The following is a 27,208-nucleotide window of genomic DNA, read 5'->3' as shown; positions in this document are numbered from 1 at the left end:
TGCTGGGTGAACTTGGGCATGTCACTTGGGTCCAGATCCTCAAACATGTTTAGGTGACCCAATTTCCTGTGCTGTAAAATGAGGATAGCAATACTAACCCTGCTTTACAAAGCCAGGTCAGACTGTAGGATCACAATGGTCCCTTCTGGTTTTGAAATCTATTAACTGTGTATTGGCCAATTACACGCTAAAAGTATACTGGGTACAGCCCTGCAGTGTAAGAGTCCTGCAGTCCATGACACAGTGTCCTGGATTCTAACACATGAACACAGGCGAAGGCTCAGTCTGGAATCACTGCAGAAAGCTTCAAAGCAGGGCTGCTGAGTTTAGAAGCTGCTCTGCCCACACTTTCACGCAGGAAATCAGCCAGTCAGTATAAACCAATATAGGGTCAATGGAGCCCAAGTAGAAACAGCAATTTACATCAGCTGAGGATCAGAACCTTGGTGTTTAGCAAACAGCTGCTCCAGAAATGGGCTCGATCAAAGGCTGAGGGTTTTGATCTGGGTGGCGTATCTGCTTTACCTGCAGGGAATGGTAATCTATTAGCCACATTCACAATGGCACATGCCTTGGGAAAGGAGGAGTCTGTTTAAAAAATAATGGGGAAAACAGGGAAGCTCCCCAGTGGGGCCTGTCCCCTGAAGTTCCTGCCCCACCTCTCCCTCCCAACCCACTGTTGAAGGGGGGGCTTCTGCTGCATGTCAAGACTCCACCAGAGTCACGGTAGCTCCAGAAGCTGGTGGTTCTCCAGACCCAGTGCCCCTCCTGCCACCAGCACCAGCCAGGATCTCCCAGCTCCTTCCTCTGCGAGGAGTCCAGTCTCACACCTATGGGGTTTCTTTCTCTCTCCAGAAACACTTAGTATGAAGCACAGAACTGCCCCCTGTCCTATCTAAATGCCACCCCAGCAGAGGGCTTCAGCAATGACAAGTGCTGCAGAAGGAGGCTTTCTGGTGGTCTCACAGAGAGTAACAAAGGGGATAGGCCAAGGGCGGGTCCAAGGGATCTGTGATTATTTAGATCCAGTCATCCCATAGGCTAGAATAGGAGCCACAGGGGGATGTAGTACAGGCTCTGGCCTTGAGTTATGGGCTGAATTTCACCATCCCAAATCCCAGGCACTTCATCTAGCTAATGCATGATTACTTGATCTTTATCCCACAGCTGCCTCCTGCAGCATCCGGTACTGGCCACTGATCAAGACAGGATCCTGGATGGACCCCTGGGATGGTAAAATCTGGCAGTTCCTGTGTTCACATGCACATTAATTTCACGCAATGTGAGGAAGGCAAAGATTCAACACCCCAGACAGTGGCTTTGGCGCACTCAACAACACAGAGAGAATCAGCACCTTGGAGAGCAACCCAGGAAGTTGCCAAAGGCTCGGCATCCGAGCAGCAGGTCAGAAACAACTTCAGATTCAATTACAGCTCAGTTAGTCTCAGACTCTGGAAAAGAAATCAGCAGGATCAGAGAGGATAAACTCTGTCTGAGGCACACAGGAAAGATCTATTGCTTGGAAAGCACCAGGAGCTGTCTCTGGATACTGAGAGCCAGATTCTCCTTTACATGAAGGCCCCTTTACACTGTAGGCATATTTACATTCACTTTAAAGCCTCTTTACACCATCAGATTGGTGTACAAGGAGGTTTGTGTAAATAAAAAACTGGTCCTTATTATTAGACGCACACACATATCCAATATCAGTCCTTTGGATCTATTTCAGCTGCCACATACATTAATATATTTATGCACTGAAACACACCCCACCCCCACAGAGAGTCACATCCACTAAATTCATCATACGAGCCATTTTTGCTAATGCAAGCAAATCAAGTTGCTCTAAACAGGGGAAAGAGGGGAAGGGGAACCTAGAAGAGCCTCTGTGTAATAAGGAATAAACAAAGGCTTTCTCCTAAAGTCCTGGGGAATAAAGGCTCCATTGAACGTCTTGATTTATATTCTATGGATTTAATTAGCAGAGCGGTTACACATTCAGCTTGCTTTGAGTGTTGAACCTTTATAACTAGGCATATGGTAATAATAAAGACACCACACAATAAATAATGGAATATACCTTCTGCAGACAGCACTCAGTATTCTGAAAACTGAGTCCACATCTTGATTTCATCAGGCCAGCCTCTGCTTGTGTGTGTGTGTATTTGGCCAGATCAACACATTATTGTCAATTTAAATGGCAAAGCCCACAACAGATACTATGGTGATGATAAGAGATGTATAAAATATCTGGACAGACAGGTAGATCAATTTGTGTGTGTGTCTGTGTTTATACAGATAGTGATTAGATTAGACTAGACTAGATAAGACAGATGTTTTGAACACACTATATATAGGTGCTGGTGTGTGTACACATACATGTGTGTTCACAACATTTATCCATCCATCTATTCAGCTATCCACATATATACAAAACTCAAATGATTAAGAACGTAAAAGTTCAGCCACTAAGATACTCTGCTATGTATCTCCCCAGAGCATGCTAAGCCATTAAACCAAACTGGAAATGACAGCACCAGCTGAGGTTTGCCTATCATTTGGATGATGGAATCATTTTAGTAATCAGAGATATAGGTAGCAAGGAAACCCATTTCTTAGGTGCTGCCATCTCCACCATTCATTGAGATGCCAACAGATTACAGGGATCAGCAGCATTAGTGTCATCCTGCCCTTATTTCCGAGCTCAGTATCGACTTCTTGCTTTGTATTCAATAAACAGAACCAAGCCACTATAGAGGTGGGGAGAAACAACTGATTTCAACACCATTTCCATTATTTGCATCTTCCTTCCTGGCATAGCTTTGGTCCAGGGCTGTAGGCCTGCTCTAAGAGTCAGAGAATGGATCTCCACCAGCTAGAGTTCTACGGAAGGGTGCATGAGGGATGGACAGATTATCTGGCTGGTGGAGCTGGGACAGAAAGGTTAGCTGTGATTTTAGGTCTAAAATATTTGGTAATTTATATCATTTATTTGTACTGCAGGAGCACCTGGGAGCCCCACCTGAGGTCAGGGCTCTCCAGTATTAGGCACTGAACAGATGAATACTGAGAGACAAATCCCTGCCCCAAAGAGCTTCCAGACAAAGGGAAGCAGAAGGGGAAGTGAGTTGTCTAAGGTCACATAGCAGAGTCAGGAATAGAAGCCAGGTTTCTGGACTTCGAGGCTTGTGCTCTAGCCAGTAGACCACACTGCTTCTCTAAGAGGTCATACACAAGGAGGACTGCATTCCAGTGTCCCACCAGCCACCTGCAACATGTCGGATACACCCATCTGATCCAAGCTCAGTGCCGGGCCAAGAGGAACAATTAGTTTCACAATAATTTGATGTTAAAAAAAAAAAAAAAGCATTGCATAGTCCCCAGCTGAGCCTGATGGATGGCTGCTACTTAGGGAGGAGAATATTAATGGGCTAGAACTTAGTCACAGGATAATTGTCTCCTGCTGTTACATAGCTGCCAGAGCACTGGCATAAGAAAAGGCAAGGCAAAGCTGAGAGGCCAGGGCTCAGCTGCAACTGATCAGCCATTGATGCAGGTGAAGAAAAAGGGTGCCCATAGCTTCCCTTTGCTCTCTCTCGATCCTGGGCAACTCTACACCAATCCAGTCCCCCTGGCATACATTACATCTGCATCAGCTGCCAGAAGCAGCTAGCGATCCCTGGATGCAGTGGAACCCCAGCCATGCCCCGTTTTTCCTTGGAAGATGCATCCCTTATTGACCAGCTGCCTTGCAAAGGGTTTTGATGGCAAAGTAGATGGGACAAATTTCTAAAGAAAGGGAGCACTCACTGCAGCGTGCTAACCTCTACATGCACAGATCGGGCTGGTGTGCACCTTATTAGCCATTTACAGCTGCCCCAGTGGGCTCTTTATTATTTATTACTATCTGCTAAGTGCCTGTCTCAGAGCGAGAAGCAGAGATGACAGGGGTTGCATGGGGAAGGCTGAAGAGAAAGAATCACTGGGAGGCATTTGTTTCATTTGGCTGGGTTCACATCTGGATTGAAAGCCTGGCCCCATTGAAATCAATGGCAAAACTTCCACTGATTTCAGTGTGGCCTGGGTTTCACCCTGGCTGGCATCATGGAAGAATTGAGACTTGAGGAGGGATTTGCATGTGGGGAGAGTGGTGGCTCCGCAGAGTGGGCTGGGTGGAGATTTCTATGGAGAGGGCGGTGGCAGAAAGAGACAGCAGGTCATTGAGGCTAGCACTGGTGGTGGAACAATGTTATCACAGCCTGATCCAAAGCCCATTGAAATCCAGGTGAGTCTTTCCATCAGCTTTGATGTGTTTTGGCTACGGCTTGCAAAACAAGATTCGAGATGCAGGCAGAAACAGAGCTGCAAGGCCCTGAAGGAGGTTATATGTGAGTGATGCATGAGCACCCTCACCCCACTCATGATTTAGCCTCTCAAGAGACCAGATTCTTCCATGTGTCTTTTTTTCAAAGGACACTGTACTTCCTAAACAATGAGGGACAGTCACTACTAGGCTTGGCTGAACAGTGCAAGCACACGTCTGCGGGTGTCTGTCCTGCTCTATTTGAGCTGCACATTGAGGGTTACTCTGTGAATCAATGCAAGTATCCAGTATGTCTTGGCCAACTGTGATCTGCTCATAGACATGAAAAAATGCAACATGCACTGGACAGACTTTTTTTCAATTAATCCCTCCCCAGATTCTTGTTGTTACCATTTGGGGTGGACTCCAAACCAGTGATCTAGAGGTGAAAGGCTCCATGGTAAAAATTTCTTGAGCCATCCAGTCCCCCGAGAGCAAGATGAGAAATGAGTGCCAGCATTCAGAATGATCAGCCATCTGTTATCTCAGACACAGGCTTCCAGTGAGGAAGGAAAAGAGGAAGACAGATCAGAAACTCTAGGGGAGACAGAACTCTTAGTGCTTTGGTCCTTGATAACTTGTTCTGTCTGTTCCTCCGAGAGACCGATGATCCATTGAACTGCAGTGGAGTTAAGCAGGGCAGGCAGAACTCTTCTGCCTTAACCCTCTAAGACAGACCTGCTCATCATCTTTAAGCAATGTGGTTTTCAAGTAGAAGGATATATAGATCATAGAAGGCACACTTGAAAATCCAGGGATCATCTTGCAGCCAGTTAAGGACTCAGCCAGCAGATCAGGATGTGGTCTCCATTCATACTGGGCTTGGTTTGCTGGCTGTGGAATTGAGCCCCATCGTAAGAAATGGCCAATAAAAAATGAAGATACTAATAAAAAATAATCTTCCTGCCCTAGGTTTGCACTAGCACTGGCTGCAAGGTCTCTTTGCCCCTTCTGCTGCCCAGCCCCACATATAGGGATCTGTCCAGGGATTTTTGTGCTTCCCAACATTACAAGTGCAGCCTCTAAAGTAGAGGAGGGACATTTCAGATGCTTCAATGCCCAGTGCCACAATAGATACACGTATCCATCCAAAACCCTAACAGCAGTAATGGAAGACCCAGGCCAGATTCAGAGACAGACCCCATCTGTAACATCTCCCTGGCTTGTCAGCAGCAGGGGTTGAATCTGAGATAGCTAGCTACAAAACACACTTAGCTAAAGGGCTTATGTCTTTCACTATGCACAAACTTGCAGTGATTTTGTTCTCCCAGGGCAAACCCCTGTGTGGACACTTCTTGTGGTTTAAGCGTGGCTTGCCTCAGTTTAGCTTGACCCTGTTCCCAACTGACTTAGGCTAAATCAAAATAAAAGCATCCACATAGCCTCTTGCACCAGTTTATCTAAATCAATTTTAAATCACCTGTGAAGTTGCCCCAGGGCATGTAGACAAGCGCCATTTGCTTAGAGAGGTAGCAGGCAGCTCACCTCTGTCAGTCAGACGGGAACAATACACCCTTGGCCAGGGTATTACACAACCCACACATTCTCCCAGCCCAGTCAGGCTTCTTGCAAAGAGCCAAACAAAACAATGTTGGCTAATGGCTCGAGCAGAGCTCTGAGAGCCCCAGGTTTAAGACCATGTCTTAAAGCTACTTGTTTGCTCAATTCCCAGAGAATTCTGGAATGGGTCCAAGAGCATGGTGCTTTTAGTGCTGGCTAGTTCCATGTCTGCTATGACCCAGATTATACCCTGACTTCCCAGACCTCAACATGACAGCATCTGAATGTTGCCTCATGCCATACATACATCCACAAAGCCTTGACTGAGTCCCCCCTACAGCTACTTTACCATCCTCCTCTTTGCCAGGGCCAGTTTCAGCCTTAAATCAACCTGTTGTTTCTCCCCCCCCCCCCCCCCCCCCCCTTGGCAGTTCTGAGCCAAGATCCCAGACCTGCACTTTGGGCTCGAAATAGACTGAGCCTTGACTCCACCCGTCTCTTGCTGGCCACACAGCTGGTGCATGGGCATGTTATAATTTCCTGCTGGTATAGAGCCACAGCACATTACTAAGCCTTCCCCAGCTGAGTCAGGAGGAAGCAGGGGAGGCACAATGCCCCCAGGGCTAGTCCTTGAGCAGTGCAGTGTCTACACCACCCCTTGCTGTGCCAGAGGAAACATGTCAGCCCTTGGTTTTTTTCCCCTCCTCTACCATGTGTTTCTGTATAGCACTCCACTTGCCTTCCCCCTTGAGATCCACTTCACTCCTCCACCTCTGCTTTCAGCTGCTCTCCTCACATCCTTTCCTCAGGCACTTACCTCCAGCAGGCATGCTGAGGTGCTGGACATTAGGTGCTACCTCCCAGCCCACCCCTCTCCATAGATCATCTCCTGAGGCATGTGGTTACCAGCTCCTCTTGTTTTTCTCACCCTGTCAGGCATAGTTCTTTCCAAAGGATGCTCATCACTGGTTTCTTTCCCCGCTTCTCATTATGCCTTGTGGTCACTGGCCCCCAGGGGTTCCCCTGCTTTCACCCACCTTAATGTTTCCTTGTCATTTCATAAAGTTAAATCAAGGATTTTTCCTATCTGCTTGCTGCCATTACTGTTTTTTCACTACATCTTGAGCATCTTTGCTCTCCCTTCTACTACCCTGTCTAGGCACAAGCCTGGCCACAGCCCCCATGGGGCTATGTTGTACTAGAGGACCCAGAAGCAGGACCCCCTCCTTGCACACTCTTGAATGGTATGTTGGACTCATGCCATGCCTGTTGCCCACCTCACCACAGCAGGAGAAAGGATTTGGCCCAATGAACACAGTCAGGCAAATGACATTTTTAAGGGTCAACTTTAGAAACCCAGAGCTAAGACAAGGGAAGTCCCGATAATGTTACCAATGACGGCAGAGGTGACCCTAATTATTCCACAGAGTTGCTTACACATGCTCCCAGAGGGTGGGTTGGAAGAATTAAGATCTTCCCCATTCTCACACCAGAGCTCACTGGAATATGGATCCAAAGGGTTGCAGGAGATACTTCAGACTGAACCTCACCAAGGAACAATCTGGCAATCAATGTACCATTTGGTGCTTTCCATAAGAAGATGCATTTGGGACCAGATCTCCAGCTGGTGTAATTCAGCATTAGCTTCATTGCCTCCAATGCCAATTTACACCAGCTGAGGATCTGGCCCACTGTATCTATCTGCTCTGTAGGGTAGCCCCTCATGCAGTCTTGCTCATTTTGCAAGGGGTAGGAGTTACATATCCTGTATAGAGAGCACTGACTGCTCCGGATGACTATGACCCACCAATATAATGTGGCTGTGAAAAAGGCTAATGCAGTCCTAGGATGCCTCAGGCAAGGTATTTCCTGCAGAGACAGGGAAGTGTTCCTATTAACAGTTGCAGCTGGGTTTTAAGACTGAGCTTGATTAACCATCAGAGGAGTGAAATTTTGGAACAGTCTTCCAAGGGGAGTTTGACACCTCCTAATTTTGAGCCTAAACTTGTTGATGGCCTGTTTATAGCCATTTGTTCTTAGGTCCACATTGGTGCTTAACTTAAATAACGCCTCTCCCTCTCTCGTATTGATCCCTCTGATGTATTTATAGAGAGCAATCATATCTCCCTTCAGCCTTGGTTTGGTTAGGCTAAACAAGCCAAGCTCCTTGACTCTCCTCTCATAAGGTAGGTTTTCCATTCCTCGGATCACCCTAGTAAGCCCTTCTTGGCACCTGTTCCAGTTTGAATTCATCTTTCTTAAACATGGGAGACCAGAACTGCACACAGTATTCCAGTTGAGGTCTCACCAGTGCCTTGTATAATGGTACGAACACTTTCCCAGGTATCTGGCTGGTGGGTCTTGCCCATGTGCTCAGGGTACAATTGATTGCCATATGTGCAGTTGGGAAGGAATTTTCCCCCATTTCAGATTGGCAGATACCAGGGAGTTTTTCACTTCTTCTGCAGCATGGGAAATGGGTCACTTGCAGGTTTAAACTAGTGTAAATGGTGGATTCTCTGTATCTTGAAGTCTTTAAACTATGATTTGAGGACTTCAGTAACTCAGGCAGAGATTAGGGGTCTATTACAGGAGTGGGCAGGCTTTTATACAGGAAGTCAGACCAGATGATCACAACGGTCCCTTCTGGCCTTCAAGTCTATGATGAGACATTGTCTCAGGTGCTGTACTGGTTTCCTTGATGCTATGCTGTGACTACAGCAAGCCTTTATTTAAGGTCTGATAACCAGATTTATGTTCTCAGGACTATATTATTACTGTTATTATTTGTGTTACAGTTAGGAGCCCATGTCATGGATCAGGACCCTGTTATGCTAGGTGCCAAGTATCAGAGGGGTAGCCGTGTTAGTCTGTGTTCACAAAAACAACGAGGAGTCCAGTGGCACCTTAAAGACTAACCGATTTATATGAGCGTAAGCTTTCGTGGGTAAAAAACCCACTTCTTCAAATGCATGGAGTGAAAATTACAGATACAGGCATAAATATATATTGGCACATGAAGAGAAGGGAGTTACCTTACAAGTGGAGAACCAAATGTTGAAGGCCAATTTAATCAGGGTGGATGTTGTTCCCTCCCAATAATTGATGAGGAGGTGTCAATACCAAGAGAGGGAAAATTGCTTTTGTAGTGAGCCAGCCACTCCCAGTCCCTATTCAAGCCCGAATTGATGGTGTTAAGTTTGCAAATTAATTGTAGCACTGCAGTTTCTCTTTGAAGCCTGTTTTTGAAGGGGTTTTTTTGTTGAAGAATGGTTACTTTTAAATCCGTTATTGAGTGTCCGGGGAGACTGAAGTGTTCTCTTACTTGTTTTTGTATGATACCATTCCTGATGTCTGATTTGTGTCCATTTATCCTTTTACGTAGAGACTGTCCGGTTTGGCCAATGTACATGGCAGAGGGGCATTGCTGGCACATGATGGCATATACCACATTGGTAGATGTGCAGGTGAATGAGCCTCTGATGGTGTGGCTGATGTGGTTGGGTCCTATGATGGTGTCGCTAGAGTAGATATGGGGACAGAGAAGGCAACGGGGTTTGTTACAGGGACTGGTTCCTGGGTTAGTGTTTCTGTGGTGTAGTGTGTAGTTGCTGGTGAGTATTTGCTTCAGATTGGGGGGCTGTCTATAAGCAAGGATTTCCCTGCCTCCCAAGGCCTGTGAGAGTGAGGGATCATTTGTAGATCGTTGGTGATGTGCTGGAGAGGTTTTAGCTGGGGGCTGTACGTGATGGCTAGTGGTGTTCTGTTATTTTCCTTCTTAGGGCTGCCCTGTAGTAGGTGACTACTGGGTACCCATTTCACTCTGTCAATCTCTTTTCTCAATTCCCCAGGTGGGTATTGTAGTTTTAAGAATGCTTGATAGAGATCTTGTAGGCATACTGTGGGGCCATGCGGATACCCATAGCAGTGCCGCTGACTTGAAGGTATAAGTTGTCCCCAAAACTGAAATGGTTGTGGGTGAGGACAAAATCACAAAGCTCAGCCACCAGGTGTGCAGTGGCCTCATCAGGGATACGGCTCCTGACAGCTTGTAGTCGATCCTCATGTGGAATATTGGTGTAAAGAGCTTCTACATCCATGGTGACCAGGATGATGTTTTCAGGAAGGTCATCAATGCATTGTAGTTTCCGCAGGAAGTGAGTGGTGTCTTGAAGATAGCTAGGAGTGCTGGCAGTGTAGGGTCTGACCAGAGAGTCCAAATAGCCAGATAATCCTGCTGTAAGAGTGCCAGTGCCTGAGATGATGGGGCATCCAGGATTTCCCAGGTTTATGGATCTTGGGTAGCAGATAGAATACCCCTGGTCAGGGCTCTAGGGGTAGATTTGTCTGTGTAAATTTGTTCCCGTGCTGTAGCAGGGAGTTTCTTGAGCAGATGGTGTAGTTTCTTTTAGTACTCCTCAGTGGGATCAGAGGATAGTGGCCTATAGACTGTGGTGTTGGAGAGTTGTCTGGCAGCCTCCTATTCATAATCCAACCTGTTCATGATGACTACAGCACCTCCTTTGTCAGACCTTTTGACTGGAGACCCAAGGAATATTTTCAACACACCACTGAACAAAGCACTGACCTACAGGAACCCTCCTACCAACACTACAAGAAGAAGAATTCTGTGTGGACTCCTCCTGACGGTCAAAAGGACAGACTGCACTTCTACATAGAGTGCTTCCCCATAACCTCAGCTTTACAGAATGCAACACCATCCACAACCTCAGAAACAACTCTGACTTTATAATCAAAAGGGCTGACAAAGGAGGTGCTGTAGTCATCATGAACATGTGAGATTATGAACAGGAGGCTGCCAGACAGCTCTCCAACACCACATTCAACAGGCCAGTATCCTCCAATCCTGCTGGGGAGTACCAAAAGAAACTACAACACCTGCTTGAGAAACTCCCTGCTACAGCACAGGAACAAATCTACACAGACACATCCCTAGAACCCGGACCAGGGGTATTCTATCTGCTACCCAAGATCCATAAACCTGGAAATCCTGGACGCTCCATCATCTCAGGCATTGGCACTCTTGTAGCAGGATTATCTGGCTATTTGGACTCTCTCCTCAGACCCTATGCTACCAGCACTCCTAGCTATCTTCGAGACACCACCGACTTTCTGAGGAAACTACAATGCATTGATGATCTTCCTGAGAACATCATCCTGGCCACCATGGATGTAGAAGCTCTTTACACCAATATTCCACATGAGGATGGACTACAAGCTGTCAGGAACAGTATCCCTGATGAGGCCATGGCACACCTGGTGGCTGAGCTTTGTGACTTTGTCCTCACCCACAACCATTTCAGATTTGGGGGCAACTTATACCTTCAAGTCAGCGGCACTGCTATGGGTACCTGCATAGCCCCACAGTATGCCAACATTTTTATGGCTGACTTAGAACAACTTTTCCTCAACTCTCGTTCCCTAGCGCCCCTTCTCTACGTACGTTACATTGATGACATCTTCATCATATGGACCAACAGGAAGGAGGCCTTTGAAAAATTCCACCTGGATTTCAACAATTTCCACCCCACATCAACTGCAGCCTGGACCAGTCCACACAAGAGATCCACTTCCTGGACACTACAGTACAAATAAGTGATGGTCACATAAACACCACCCTATACTGGAAACCTACTGACCGCTACACTTACCTACATGCCTCCAGCTTCCATCCAGGACACATCACACAATCCATTGTCTATAGCCAAGCCTTGAGATACAACCACATTTGCTCCAATCCCTCAGACAGAGACTAACACCTACAAAATCTCTATCAAGCATTCTTAAAACTACAATATCCACCTGGGGAAGAGAGGAAACAGATTGACAGAGCGAGACAGGTACCCAGAAGTCACTTACTACAGGACAGGCCCAAAAAGGAAATTAACAGAACACCACTGGCCATCATGTACAGCCCCCAGCTAAAACCTCTCCAGTTCATCACCAACGATCTACAACCTATCCTGGAAAATGATCCCCCACTCTCACAGGCCCTTGGGAGGCACGCCAATCCTCGCTTACAGACAGCCCCCAAACCTGAAGCAAATACTCACCAGCAGCAACACACTACACCACACCACAGAAACACTAACCCAGGAACCTATCCTTGCAACAAACCCCATTGCCTTCTCTGTCCCATATCTACTCTAGCGACACCATCATAGGACCCAACCACACCAGCCACACTATCAGAGGCTCGTTCACCTGCACATCTACCAATGTGATTTATGCCATCATGTGCCGGCAATGCCCCTCTGCCATGTACATTGGCCAAACTGGACAGTCTCTACATAAAAAGGATAAATGGACACAAATCAGACATCAGGAATGGTAACATACAAATGCCAGGAGGAGAACACTTCAATCTCCCTGGACACTCAATAACAGATACAAAAGTAGCCATTCTTCAACAAAAAAAGCCCCTTCAAAAACAGACTTCATAGAGAAACTGCTGAGCTACAATTCATTTGCAAACTTAACACCATCAATTTGGGCTTGAATAGGGACTGGGAGTGGCTGGCTCATTACAAAAGCAATTTTCCCTCTCTTGGTATTGACATCTCCTCATCAATTATTGGGAGTGGACAACATCCACCCTGACTAAATTGGCCTTCAGCATTGGTTCTTCACTTGTAAGGTAACTCCCTTCTCTTCATGTGCCAATATATATTTATGTCTGTATCTGTAATTTTCACTCCATGCATCTGAAGAAGTGGATTTTTTACCCATGAAAGCTTATGCTCAAATAAATCGGTTAGTCTTTAAGGTGCCACCGGATTCCTCTTTGTTTTTGTGCTAGGTGCTGTACAAACACGGAACAAAAACAGAATCCCTGACAGACTATATCATGACCCCCTCTTGTTAACTAGCTTACCTGCAAAGAGATGCACATCCAGAGATGGCAATCATTCCTCTCCTTAAATACAAATGAAGACGTCATTTAACATGTCATGTTTTTAGGTATTCGAGTAGTATTCCCACAATCTGCTACCCATAACAGACAGCCTGATTGGTGGACATGTGTTTGTATGGATTGTACAGGATCTGTTTAAACTAGCTCAGCAGAAAGCTTGCATTTCTTTCTGATCTGACTTATAGCCATGCATATCAGCAGTGACTCTACTGAAGTCAGTGGGCAACATGGATGTAAATCCAGTGTACAGGAGAGAAAGATCATAGAAATGTAGGGTTGGAAGAGACCTTGAGAGGTCATCTAATCCAGGCTCTGAGCTGAGGCAAGACCAAGTAAACTGGACCATCCCTGACAGGTGTTTAACCAGCCTGTTCTTAGATACTTTTAATGATTGGGATTCCACAACCACCCTTGGAAGCCTAGTCCAGAGCTTAACTACCCTTAGAGTTAGAAATATTTTCCTAATATCTAACCTAAATCTCCCTTGCTACAGATTAAGCCGATTACTTCTTGTCCTACCTCCAGTGGCCAAGAAGAACAACTGGTCACAAAGTCCTCTTTATAACAGCCCTGAACATATTTGAAAACTGTTATCAGGTCCCACCTCAGTCGTCTTTTCTCAAGACTAAACATGCCCAGTTTTGTTAACCTTTCCTCATAGACCAGGTTTTCTAAAGCTTTTATCATTTTTGTTGCTCGCCTCTGGACTCTCTCCAATTCGTTCACATCTTTCCTAAAATACGGTACCAAAAACTGGACACATTATTCCAACTGAGGCCTCACTAGGACTGAATAGAGCAGAACAATTATCTTCTGTGATTTGCATACGACACTCTTGTTAATACCCCCCAGAATATTAGCCTTTTTCACAACTGCATCACACTGTTGACTCATATTCAATTTGTGATCCACTATAACTCCCAAACCCTTTTTAGAAGTACTATCGCCTAGCCAGTTATTCCCCATTTTTGTATTTGTGCATTTGATTTTTCCATCCGAAGTACAGTACTTTGCACTTGTCTTTACTGAATTTCATCTTGTTGATTTCAGGCCAATTCTTCAAGTGTCATTTTGAATTCTAATCCTGTCCTCCAAAGTGCTTGCAACCTCTCCCAGCCTGGTGTCATCTGGAAATTTTATAAGCATACTCTCCACTCCATTATCCAAGTCATTTATGAAAATATTGAATCGTACCAGATCCAGGACTGACCTGTGTGGGACCCCACTAGATACATCCCCCCAGTTTGAGAGCAAACCATTGATAATTACTGTTTGAGTATGGTCTTTCAACTAGTTGTGCACCCACCTTACAGTAATTTAATCTAGCCTACATTTCCCTAGTTTGTTTATTAGAATGTCACGTGGGACTCTGTCAGAAACCTTCCTAAAATCAAGGCACATCATGTGTACAATTTCTCCCCCACCCACTAGCATAGTAACCCTGTCAAAAACGTAGTAAGAATCACAATATCAAAGACTTGCAAAGGTGCTAGCTCCTCTGCTGGTGCTAATCACATAGTTCCATTGACTTTAGTGCAACTGTACTGATTTTACACCAGCTGAGGATCTGGGCCCAAGTGTTTAACATACCCAATATTTTCAGTGGAAGGTGGAGCTGAGATGCCAAGTTTGAAACCAGAATCAGGTCTGAATCTGACCCTTCTTCCCAGTGTTCCAGAGCATTCTGGATACAAAGGTCTAGGCTGGGTCTATTGTACAAATAATAGCAAGCTGCCAAATCCAGAGTGGAACGTCCTATGAGTTCAGGGGTCTCTATTCTGGTACTGGGGCTCAGCAACCACTGCTGTAAAGCCATCTGCTAACCAGTTGCCTGGAGAGCTCTAGATTCACGCCAATTGTCACACTGGGGATGATTTAGCCTGCATTGTACTTCGCACCCTGCAGACCACCGTGGGAATGGCACAGCGACTGTAGTAGAGGCAGCTGACAAGACTCAGAGTGCTGGATATTAAAAAGTAGACAATTCCCAGACAAAGCGCGGTGGCCAGAAAATGTCTGGTAGCTCATACAACTAGTTACAGAAATTTGGCTGACCAGAAAATCAAATCTTCCAAACTCAATCCATGCCTTGGAAATAAGGCAATTCCTCCTCCACCCTTATGCACAAATCACTCGCCCAATGCACAGACGAACTGGCTCATTTGAGGGGAGTCTTTTAAAAAGATAATCCTTGTTTCTTGTACCCCACAGTCTTACCCTGTTGTCTGTCTTAAGCTTACAGTGTGAGGTAGCATGGTCTAGTAGTTAGATCAAGGAAGTGGGACTCAGAAATCCTAGGCTCTAAGTAACTGACTCACTGGGTGACCCAGCACAAGCCATTTACCAACTTAGTGCCTCTGTTTACCTATCAGTAAAATAGGCATAACAAGGGTGATGCCAGCATGATGCTGGGGCACTGTGCTGACAGCAGTACAGTCCTTTGCACAGAAAACTGAGGTCCAGGCTACAAAATCTCCCTCTTTAGTTTCAACTCAATAAGGAACCCCACTTCACTTCCTGTCCTAAACTGTTGTACAGGATTGCCATGTGCTGTTAAACAGTTGTGCTTCATTGCAGATGGGCCGCACATTGCTGGTGGAAGAAATGAGCTTCATGTATAGTGTCTCTCTCACTCTCGGATCCTTTGGATCTGTAAATGCACTATCATTATAGCCATCCACATTAACCAGCCAGCCCTGCCCCTGTAACCACTCAGCCAGCCAGTCAGTCACACTTGCATTCAGGTTGTGATCTTCCATATTAACCAAAACCCTCTAGCTCACCCTGCAAGTCTGCCATGCTTCCTGCGTTGCGATGAGGACACTTCTGATCATGTGATATCCTACCTTCAAGAGCTAGACCACATTGATTGTCCAGTTCCTTCCCTTTACCTTCTGCCCATAAACCATTTTGTCCCATCCTCTCTGTTCCCATGACTGGTGTAATACCCCTTTCAAGACTTTCCCTAGTACTTTCTCTTTCCAGTTTAAAAAACCCGCCTAGCAAGGGTTTTGCCTATTGGCTTGAATCAGGGGAGGGGCAAATTCTCTGCTGGTGTAAACATCCACAGCTCTGGAACTTCACCCATTTGCACCAGCAGAGAATTTGGCACAGGCGGATGATTCCCATGTGCTCCAGTGGCGGTAATTCCAAACAGTCCCCTTCTTTCCAGAAGGAAGCCCAGTGGTCCATTCATTCAACTGTCCCTTTCTTCTCCCCCATCTGTATTTGTGGGGACGATTTTTTTATAGTTTCACCTGACTGCCACCCAGATCTTCTCAGTCCATCCTCTTCCTTTCTGGAGAACAGCTAAGGTACTCCTCCATGGTGGAGAAGAATCCTCTGGAAATCCCCAGGGCTCCAGGAGGGACTGGCAACACCAGGAATAAGCAAGGGTTTAATCTGCAGCCCAGTGGTAAAGTCAAAACTCAGCTTCCCAGGTCTGCCCTGGGAGCCCTTCCCATAGGGGTTGTTATGAAAGGACAGAGCATCAAGAGAGAAATTTCCAGCAATTAGATCAGGCTGGCCAGTGCTGGTGGGGTGCTGCAGAAACACTAGTCAAGTTCATGTAGATCTGCCCAGCTGGATTCTGGCTAGCTTGCCTCTTGAGGGATGGCTCATATGAGCAAAGGGATTCACATAGGTCAGGGGTATACATGGGCAAACAAGAGTATTTGCTATTAGTTAATCGCTATCCATTAGTCATCATTCATATCCTTCACTCTCCTATTTAAAAAGATTCCACATGTCCAGTCTGGTAGCAGAGGTGATACCACATGACCTAACAGCACAATGAGAGTAGCAAACAGTTTTGTAGGCTCAGAAATCATCCATCAAACTGGTCAGCAAATGCTATCGAAGAATGAAGAACAAAATCTGGGTGATGATTTGCAAAGACCCAGGGGAAAAAAAGGTGACGTATGACAGATAATGTACTTGCAGTGAACAATGCCGCTACCTCTAACGTAGACCTGGTGTCTGTGTGTGGAATGATACTGACTTCAGTGGAGTCATACCCACTCCCACAGGGTCTGAAATTAGCCCCCAAAATCCTCTTATCCCATCTCCACCCTCACTCCACTTGCCTCCCTGTGCGTTGTTCACTTGGTCCTTCATTCTCTCTCCTGATCTGCCTGCCTGGTTTTCAGTCTGTCTGTCAGTGAACTCAGACCCCTAACCATTGTGTAAATGGAGATCCAGATCTGAACTCAGCCGGTATGCTCCATCTCTAGTGTGTGTGTGTGTGTGTGTGTATATACACACACACACACACACACACACACAAACACACACACACACACACAGAGGGAGGTATGGGGTGGCGTGTCTGTGTGTGTGGAGGTGTATGCACAGACTGTGGAAGGGTTTCTGCACCATGGAAGGTGTGTGTACATGGGGAGGAGCGAGATGGGATGGGGTGTGGTTTCTATGTGTTTGCATGCAGGTGGATGCATGCATAAGGGGTAGGGATGGATGTGTATATATATACACATATGCATGCAGCGGGTATGGGCACTGTGTGTGTGTGTGTGCATACATGCAGTGGGAGGAAGGTGCATGCACACATGGGGGTTGGGGAAAATTCTCTGTCCCTGTCATTATTTACATGAATGAGTACTTCTTTGCTTCTGGCCCTCCCCACAGACAGCCATAAAAGTCACATGATTAAAAAGGCTTTAGGAGAACCTGCAGAGTCACCCCACTGCTAACTGATCAGACTGACAGTCTAAACTAGACAGACAGCACTACATACAGATCCAGCCCTCTTCTCAGCCGCTTCCTATCTATCTACCTACCTACCTTCCAACCAACCAGTCCATTTTCTACTGTGCCCATCACTGAGGAACTGCCTGGCACCTTGGAAATAGCACATTCTGCATTTCCCAGTTCCTTGGAGCCTACTTGCAGAACAGGGGCTGCTGCATTCACTTCCCATGGAGACCAGACAATTTCTTCTCCCACCAGGGGGCGTTGGGGAGGAATAAATAAATCCACAGGCAGCACTAGAACCAAAAAGGTCCATTACCATAGGCAGGAGCAAGCTGGTCTTCTGATCAAAGGACGGAGTCTGCTTGTGGCTGCCTGCTCTCTCTTTGAAGCCTTGCAATATGCTTCTCCATGTGGCTTGATTTGGTTCAGCTCAGCAAAATACCCAAACCACAGAGAGGTAAATAAAACTTCCAGAGATTAATAGGAATCACTGCTTCTTCATAGCCTGATCCTCCACTGCCTCATACCTTGTGGAGTCACATGCCCATGGCTTTCCCCTCCTCAGACATTCCTCTAGGTGCTGCAGCACCAGCCTTTTCCTCTACTATTACTTCTTTGGATAAGGTAAGCAAATGGCTTGTTAGTCTATCAGACGTCTTAAAGGGACACTGACAAGGTTGATCGGATCAAAGTATAACCTACCTCTCTGTCTCCTTGTGGATTCCGTGCAATAATTTATATGTGCCTTTTATAATAATATTTTGCACATACACAGCACCTGCCTCTAGTGGAGCTCGACACACTTTCCCAGGCACTAATGAACAAAGACATGCAACACTCCTGTGAGACAGGGAAGCAGGATTATTCCCATACTGCAGATGGCAAAACCAAGGCACAAATCAATTAAGTGACCGAGCAGGGAATCCATACCAGAACCAGAAATAGAATTAATGACTCCCGTCCCCACAAAATCATCCTTCTTCCCTGGCCTTTTTAAATCAAAGTCAATGCTTTTTTCCTACTACAGAGAGGGAGAGAGAGAGCAGTTCCAGGAGCCCTGAACTCATGAGAAAACCTGCAATGAATCAATGTGTTTGTATTTGACAGAGGAAACAACATTCTAGGCCAGACCCTCAGCTGATGTAAAGAGGTGTAGCTCCACTGAAGTCAGTGTGTGTGAAGTCAATGGAGCTACACTGATTTACAGCAGCTGGGGTTCTGGCCCTGCATTTGGAAATTGAATCCAATTTCAAGCTCCCAAAATGGTCACCCTCCCCCAAGTGGGGGGGAAAGGACAAATGCTACCAGCATTTCTGAACTGTGTCCTTCTCATACCTCCACTTCAAATATCTCAAATAGTTCCAATCTGCTGTGGATCTCCAGAGAAAAAGCTAGTTTACCTCTTCATTGGAGTCATTCAGAAGTCCAGCAGTGCTACAGATTCCAGCACTGAAGTCAGCAGGCTGGGGCCCACCCACAGGTACTCTAGCAAGTCAGCAGTGTTCATAAAATATAACAGGGAGAGCACAGCTGTCATACTGCTGACATTTCTAGATAGTCTGCAGTGAGTGATTTCAGACAGGTGACACATTTCAGAGCAGTGGAGGAAAATGCACCTCTATTGCAGATGTGTCAGCAGGTCACTGGTGGATGGGACCCTCTAGGTGTGATGGCAGTACTTTGCCAAGATTAATTTGTTACCTGTTCCAGAACCCCTGTGGAGCTAGATAAATATTATTGTCCCAATTCTACTGATGGGGAAATTGAGGCACCAAGGACTTGCTTCCCCCTATGTGAAAATCAGCTCTCTGTCTCACAGAAGGACTGGCCCTTCTAGCCCCAAATTTACCATCACCGTGCAGAATCAGCCTGTCCATCCTGTCCCTCACACAGACCCTTTCCTTCTCCTGGCACAGAAGCCCACTAAGATGCACTGTTTCCCACGACTCAGTCAGACGGCAGGGATTATAGTCAGAGACGAGAGGGCCAAGATGCTGAAGCACAGATGATCTCGAGATAGGAGGCCAAATTCATCCCTGGTGTAACTCCTCTGACTTCAGTTACTGTTGGGGTAAATTTCGGCCCAATCAAACTACCAAGGGACCAGCTGTCAGACGACAGCTGCGAGGGAAAATAATGAAAAATGGATGCTAACAAAATTCCCACCCACTATAAAGCAACGTCCCTCACCCTCCTTGACAGTGAGCAAAGATTTACACCAACAGTCCGAGAATGGGAGCTTGGCTAGTCCTTCCGAGTGTCACATAGCAGAGCTCGTTGTTTGCCCAGCTGGGAAGCCAGCAGCAGGAGATTCCATACAGCAGTGTCCTGTCCTGGGATGTAGCGAGAGCTTCCCCACTGCAGCACCATTGCCTTGCAGTAGCAGCTAGAATGCCAGCAGCTTGAGCTATGACAAGAGCATCAGCTGATTTCTCAAAGCAGCCTCCAGTCAGTGTCTGCTACCACTAGCAGAAAGTGCCCTGCTGCAGCTCCTAAGATTTCCTCCTGCCCCAGCAGTGCCTTGGCAGAGTCTACATTGGTTCCAAAAGGAATACTGCCTCATCCTCTCCAACACACCACCTCGTTCCTGCATGTAAACCCTGGGCAATTCAACAGCCCAACCTCAACTGCCCAGCCTTGAGCACAATGCAAAATCACCAGTGTAGAGATTGAAAGCATGGGATCTGCTAGCACAGGGCCCACAAAAGGTGAGGATTAGAATACCAGGATTCATAACCCAGAATCTACACAGTAGGGGAAAACATCCCTGGGACTCGGATGCCAGCACTGGGGTCCAGCAGGCTCCACCTCTCAGTGCCACCCTCTCTGAGTGCAGCAGGACCCCAACATCACTGGCTTTGCATTGGCAGGCTCCAAGTGCAACAGAGAATGTGGGTGTTTGAGTGCCCCTGGGATGTCTCTGCTGGAGCTGCCTGTTGATTTGAGAAGCCCTCAGGCTCACTCCACTCCTTGCTGGGTAGATGAACTGTGCCCCCAGGGGCTGAGGGTGTGGATGGTGTGTGTGTGTGTGTCTGGGAGACACTAAGTCACGTGCATGCACATTTCACCAGAAAGTTGCACAGCTGTGCGCCCATGGTGGGGGTGGGGGGACGATGACCCAGGATGTTGCTGATAACAATTAGAGCCAATTAATAATAGTACTTGGCTCTCAGGTTATACAAGCATGAACTGATTGATCCTCACCCATGGCAGAAAGGAGCTAGCATCACCCCAATTCTGCAGTGTGGAATCTGCTAAAGTGCAGAAGAAATGATCTGTGGATCCGAGTTCCTGACTCTGTCGTTGGTGGCCTGGGCCAAGTCACCTCCCTTCTCAGTGGCACTCACCAGCATCACAGGAAGGTAGATTCGCTGCTGCTTGTAAAATGCTCTGAGATCCTCTGGGGGAAGACACTAGAGATGGGCAGGGTATTATTATTATTATGAAGTGACTTGCCCAATGTCCCACACCAAATAATTGGCTGGCCTGGAACTCAAACTCAGGAATTCTTGGCCCCCAGCACTATTCTCAGTCCACTGCCCCAACCCTGGCTCTTTCTACTGCTCCAAGCATAGCCAGCTATGGGAGAGAAGTGGAACTCTCCACCCTGGCCCTGCACTCACACATGTGTGGCGCTAAGACTTCCGGGGCATGCCTCCTAGTTCTTTGCTCTGTGGAATCGTGTCCATTTTGGGCACATGGAGGGGAGCTGTGGGAAGGCACTGGAGGTCACTTAAGTGGCGCTAGCCTGCAGCCACATTGCAAAGTGGTCGTGTTAGCTGCTGATGAGCTTTAGCTACAACCCCCGATGGGCCAGCCATCATCACACTTGAGTGAAGGGGTTTAGTGTGTGGACAGGACTGGAGGTAGGGGCAACACTTGAGTTATAACTCAAGTTGCAGTGAAGACAAGCCCAACACATCCAAACGTTCCTGCCTCTAGCCTCAGAGCCAAAGGAGTAACTTGCAATTAGATCATGTACATACAGGGAGTAGGGGAATCAGAGGCACAAACTGAAGAATAAATGTCTTTGTGCTCCTGCTTGAGACAGACACGCCCAACCCCACAAGCCAGTCCTGGGCCTAACAGAATGTTGCTGTTTTGCCTGACCTCCCAGCATACCCTGTTTGATTTTCCTTAGGGACTTTCCTATGCCCCTATAACGGCACTGCTGGCACTGCCCATCATCCTGCTGACATCACTTTCAATGTGCCTGCAGGTCTCCTGCCTCCTTCTCCAGCCCTGACCCTTTCAATGGGTTTGCATCTTTGCTGTCCAGGGCTGGGCTCCAGTGGGGACAGCAGAGCTGGGCATGACAGGGCTGAAAACACCATGGACCCAGGGCAGCTGGGGACAATGTGAACATCATCCCAGAGAGCAGAATTCTCTCTCTCTCTCTCTCTCTCTTCCTGTCACCCTCCCTCTGTCTTTCCCTCTCTTTTACCTTCCCCCTGCCTTCCCTTCCACGCCTCAGCTGTTCCTGCTCTATTCAGCATTTGCCCTGAACTCCCAGAAGGTGAATTTCCCTTTAGGTCAGGAGCAGAAGAAAGGGCCCCTGATGTCACCCTCCTGGATCATGGCTTCAAGCAAAGAGATACAGCAGACACGGAGACTGAATGCAAGCAGCCCTGGATCTATGGAAGTAGGATGGTTACAGAAAAGGCCGCTGCTTTATCAATCACCTCTGCTCCCCGCACTACACCCCTCCATACACAGTGGCCTGTTCTTAGTTACACCCCTTACAACTACATGGGTTTGACTGGGCTCGCCCAGATGTTACCGAGAGCGGAGTTATCCTACACCTAATCTGCAATTGTGCATCTAAAGCAGGAGGATGGGGGAGCTGGGTGGGAAGGCCAAGCCACTGGGACCCCCTGTGGGGATTAACACCAGCACCTTGAATGGGATGAATCTGCAGTAACCAGCTGCACTCACAGGAAGGGTCCAGAGATGAATTAGCAAGAAAGGCTGGCTCAGGCTTTGAGCCGTGGGGATGAAGGTCAACCTGTGGAACTCTTTGCCAGAGGATTTTGTGAAGGCTAAGACTAAAACAGGGTTAAAAAAAGAACTAGATAAATTCATGGAGGATAGGTCCATCAATGGCTATTAGCCAGGATGGTGTCCCTGGCCTCTCTTGGCCAGACACTGGGAATGGACGACAGCGGATGGATCACTTGATGATTACCTGTTCTGTTCATTCCCTCTGAATCATCTGGCATTGGCCACTGTCGGAAGACAGGGTACTGGGCTCGATGGACCTTTGGTCTGATCCAATATGGCTGTTCTTATGTCTCTCTCTCTCTCTCTCTCTCTCTCCGCCACCATTTCAATGTGAAAAGTTATGCCAGGCCAGTGGCACAAAAGCTCCTGCTGCAGCTGCCAGTAGAGGAGGGAAAGGTTCCATCTTCCCATGCTGCCAGTTGGCAAGCCTCTGACTCAGTGTGCTACAGCTAGGCCAGGGGCTGAGTCCCTGAGCAATCTCTCTGCTCTTACAGTCCTCCGCAGAGTTTGTTCTAGAGCCCCCTCCCCACAATCAAAACTTTCCAGTGCTTCAATGGGCCAGCTGCACAGACACAGACTTCCCAAGATTTCTATGGCCTGACAGCCCGTTCCACCTACGGGAGTCACACAAGTCAGCCAGCCTCCAGCCTAAAGCCTGCAGCAATGCCCCAGCCTTTCCTCTGGGCCCAGATTTATCTTCGGCCATCACACCTCCAGCTCCTCCTCCCTGAGACCAGTGAGAACGGTGAGGTAGTGGGGTCCATAACAGCCAGCCAGGAGGTTGATTCTCTGCCACTCTCTCTGGTTCACTGGCTTGAGCGATTGCCACATCAACTCAGAGCCAGAGCATAGCCAAAGGGAACAGCACAATGGACAACGATCCTGAACAAGGCTGGGGAGCAAGGGAAATCCCCTCAGCTGGGAACACTGGGTCTCCCACTAGCATGCTCTGAGCCACTGGCCCAGCTAGCTACCCTACCCCAAAGGATGCTAACCCAAATGCTTTCGGGGAGCTGAAAAAGCAAAGCATTCAGCACATTGCCAGTCACAGGAATCACAGCATCGGCCTCAGGTCTATGGAGCAAATAAATAAATAAATAAATCAGCCGCACACCACTAGCATCTGGGAATTCAGCTTCCACCATTTCTATTCAATGCAGAGAAAAAAAGAGGCCGACACCAAAGCATTTCTCCCAGCCAGTCAGAGAAGCAGCACGGGGCAGAGCAAAGAGCATTGTATTGGATGGAAATGAATGGAGCCTAGTTCTACTAGAAAGGTGATGCTTGCCTGCCATTATATAACCCAAGCTCTATGATGCAATGATCATCAAGGAGGGCTATAATTACAGTCCTTGTACCTTCCCTGGTTCTCATTGTAGCACCGAGCCGCATCCCTCTGGGTGGGATGTTTTCCTAGGGACATCAATACAAACTGACATAGGGGGCTTTGTGAGTCAAAGGATCTGCAGCAAGATACAGCCCTTACCTCCAGCGACTGCTTCCAGCTCATGCCATGCCTCCTTGGGAGCTGCTCCTCTTTTCATGTACAGAACAGCATCAGGAGAAGAAACAGAACAAATCACCCACTCTGATCTACACCAGCCCCCAGCCGGGGTCAGACACAGGACCAGGGAGCTAGATTCTCCCACACTGCGTCGTTAGATCAAGTCTTTCAGAGAAAAATCCACGACTCTGATGTTTTGCAAAATAAGGGTGGGAGAGAATTTGTCCCACCCAAAAAAAAAAGCAAGCAAGAAAGACAGCAATCTCAGGGGACTGAAATACACTTCCCCTCCTCCCCAACAAACCCGGAGCTGGTATCCAGAGAGCACGATCTGAAAGATGCAAGCTGTCTCACACGCACACGCTGGCATGCGTGCGCACACACACACACACACACTGTCGTAGACCAAACCCAGTTAAAGAGACACAGCCATTATTATCATTAATGCATGACTGCAGGCTGGCTAGTCTCCCCAACTCCTGGCTAGGATACTCAGAGATTACAACCATTCACTGTGGGAAACATCCAGGATTAGGATTTTTATTGGCTTCCTCCCACTTCCCTTATTGCCCTCTTGAGGTCAATCATATGGACTTGCATTTGCAAAAAGACAAAACAGCTAGATAGGAGAATACTAAGGTGATAGGCAGAATAGAAATGTGATAGATATTTTAACTGTGAATATTTGGTTTTGGACATAAAGCACCTAGTGCTCCCCTCTCTCCTTTTGGGGCACCAATGTAACCCTTCCCTGGGTAATGAAACAGGAAGCTTGTCATGAGCTCCCGTACACAGCGGGGTTAGTGGCGAGTAGCTGAGCTGTTGTGACTCACATGAAATGTATGAAATATTGCTGCTCCTGATGAGTCCTTCCGGGTTGTCATTGGCATGACGTGCCCAGCTGTGCCTTTCACCCTTGATCCACATTACTGCCACGCCACCAGTGGGTATGAACATCAGGCTAACACACCTGCTAGCTAGCTTTCCGGGCCATCTGGGTCCAGCTACGGATGAGCTTTGAAGTCAGGGAGATGGGGGAACCAGCTGAATTCCTACCCCGGGCACTGGGAAAGGAAGCAAATGCCCTCACTCCCACATGCTCCAGTGGTCGTCTGTGCTCATAGGCTGGGGGCCTGCATGGACATCTCTCCTGATCTGTTGCCCAAGGGACAGCAAACTTCCCCAGACTCAGAGAGTTAGCAAGGCCAGAGCTGGAGCTCTGAACCCCACTAACTGTCCCTTAACAAATGGAGCATGCCCGCTCCCTCACCCCACCAGTTTCCTTGGGCACATGTGCCACTCAACTAGTGTCCCTACTAAAGGGAAGGGAACAGTCAGCAAGCATGGGGGCAACCCCCCCTTACTCTCAAGCCAGACACACTCGTTAAAGGTTCCCTACCCCAACTGCCACTGAAACCTGCCTCACCCACCTTCCCCAGCCCGGCAGAGTCCTGGCTGCCTTGCTCCCTTCTTGATTATTTAAAAGGCAGGTCAGGTTTCTCAATCTGGCAAGCATGTAATGTGTTGTGTGGGGGAGGGGTGGAGAACAGGCCACAGGTCTTAAAATAGAAACATCCCTTTCTCTCTCTCTCTCTCTCAACCCCCCGCCCCCCTTGCTCTCTCTGTCTATAGAGTCCTCACAGCCTCTCCATTCCCTGCTTCTGTCCCCCTCTCTCCCTACTGTGCTTTACTTGAAGATGATCTGGTTTCCCTGGTACCATACTTTCCAGTGCAATGGGCCCTTGCAGGCTTGGGAGGCTCCCTGGAGATAGGCACAGCAAGCTCCCAGGGCTCCACAGATTCTGCTCCAGCGGGAAGTGTGGTCACAGCGGGCCAAGCTCATCCCAGATACACTAGGGTCAGGATGCATTCGGCCCATTGTGCTGATTGTTCGTGTTCTGTCCCTGCATCAGGAATGAGTTGCACATTCAGATCATACAAACACAATTGTCTGGGCAAATCCAGAGAGGGGGCCAGATCCTCAGCTGGTGTAAATCAGCATAGCTACATTGAAATAAATGGGCCAGATCCTGAGGTAGTGTAAATTGAGGTCTCTCCATTGAAGCCAATGGGATTATGCCAATGTTCACCGACTGGGGGTACTGGCTCAGAGACCACACCCATACACAGAAGCACGCACGACACCACAACTGAGGCAAACAAGGTTTATGATACAGGCAGACACATGCCCCTTCACCCACTGAAGAGGGGCTTTGGAGTTGCTGTTCAGATAAGGATCAGGCTACCTGGGGTTCAGGTTTCAGGCCTGAGGATGAAGCAAAGTTCAGGATGGTAGCCATGAACTCCCACAAGCTGCAGAGTAATTCAGATGTGCCACTGACTTGCTGGTGACCTTGGGCAAGTCATTTCACCTGCTTGTGCCTCAATTTCCCCTCCCACACTTTGTCTGTTTTTTCTATTTAGGCTGTCAGTTGTTTGGGGCAGGGACTCTCTCTTACTAGGTGTGTCTGTACAGTGCCTAGCACAATGGAGTCCTGATCTTGATTGGGGCCTATAGGTGCTACACTACACTAATCATAATAAAAGCAACTGGTGCTGGCAGTTTCCAGCCTCTTGTCTGATGGAGATCTCACTAGGTTAACTCACCTGCAGAGATTTCTATCATCTTGGCTGCAGGCTCCTGGGAACAGCTGCTCCTGCCAGATTTCTGCACCATTCAGAACCAGCGCTTTTTGTACACACATACATCTACAGGACCACCCAAACACAAACACATGTTAACATAGACCCATAAGGAAAGCAGATCTCAATCCTGCAAACCTTTCCTCCTGCATGTAGCGCCAACTCCCACATGTTAGGCTATGCACGCAAGTCAGTGTCTGCAGGATTCAGCCCACAGGCACACAGAGGCACATGGTCAGCCTAGTGGTCATACTTCAGCAGCAAAGTGGGAGAGCCAAACTCAGTTCCTGGTCCTGGCATGCCAGTTTTGAGGCTGGGGTAGGGACACTGTCCTGGTAACACACAGAGCCTGTGGCAGGAAAGAACGTGTCTTTCTCTGCTCAGCAGTGATCTGGTTAAAGGGTCTGATCTAAATCTTCCTCAAAGGGAAATACAGTAGGGGAGGTGCGACGGATTTCCAGAGAAGCACCCCGGGGAAAATAGCATGCAGCCCAGAAACACAGATACACAGACACAGCCCTCAATGTCCAGAGTCTGAACCACAATGAAGCAG

The 27,208-nt window shown here is 47.6% G+C and overlaps 1 protein-coding gene across 1 annotated transcript in view; it reads right to left on the bottom strand.

The window, feature by feature from the left end:
* FBXL16 (F-box and leucine rich repeat protein 16) overlaps positions 1–24,356 on the bottom strand; it is an 82,878-nt gene extending 58,522 nt beyond the window's left edge. The window contains exon 1 of the mRNA XM_007069694.3: positions 23,995–24,356. The gene's annotated coding sequence lies outside the window, so the exon portion shown is untranslated. The remainder of the gene's footprint in view (positions 1–23,994) is intronic.
* Between the last annotated feature and the right edge of the window lie 2,852 nt (positions 24,357–27,208).

The sequence above is a fragment of the Chelonia mydas genome, chromosome 10, assembly GCF_015237465.2.
Source record: "Chelonia mydas isolate rCheMyd1 chromosome 10, rCheMyd1.pri.v2, whole genome shotgun sequence".
Taxonomy (NCBI): domain Eukaryota; kingdom Metazoa; phylum Chordata; order Testudines; family Cheloniidae; genus Chelonia; species Chelonia mydas.
Note: the sequence above shows the minus strand (reverse complement) of the source record. Positions and strands in the feature narration are given on the sequence as shown.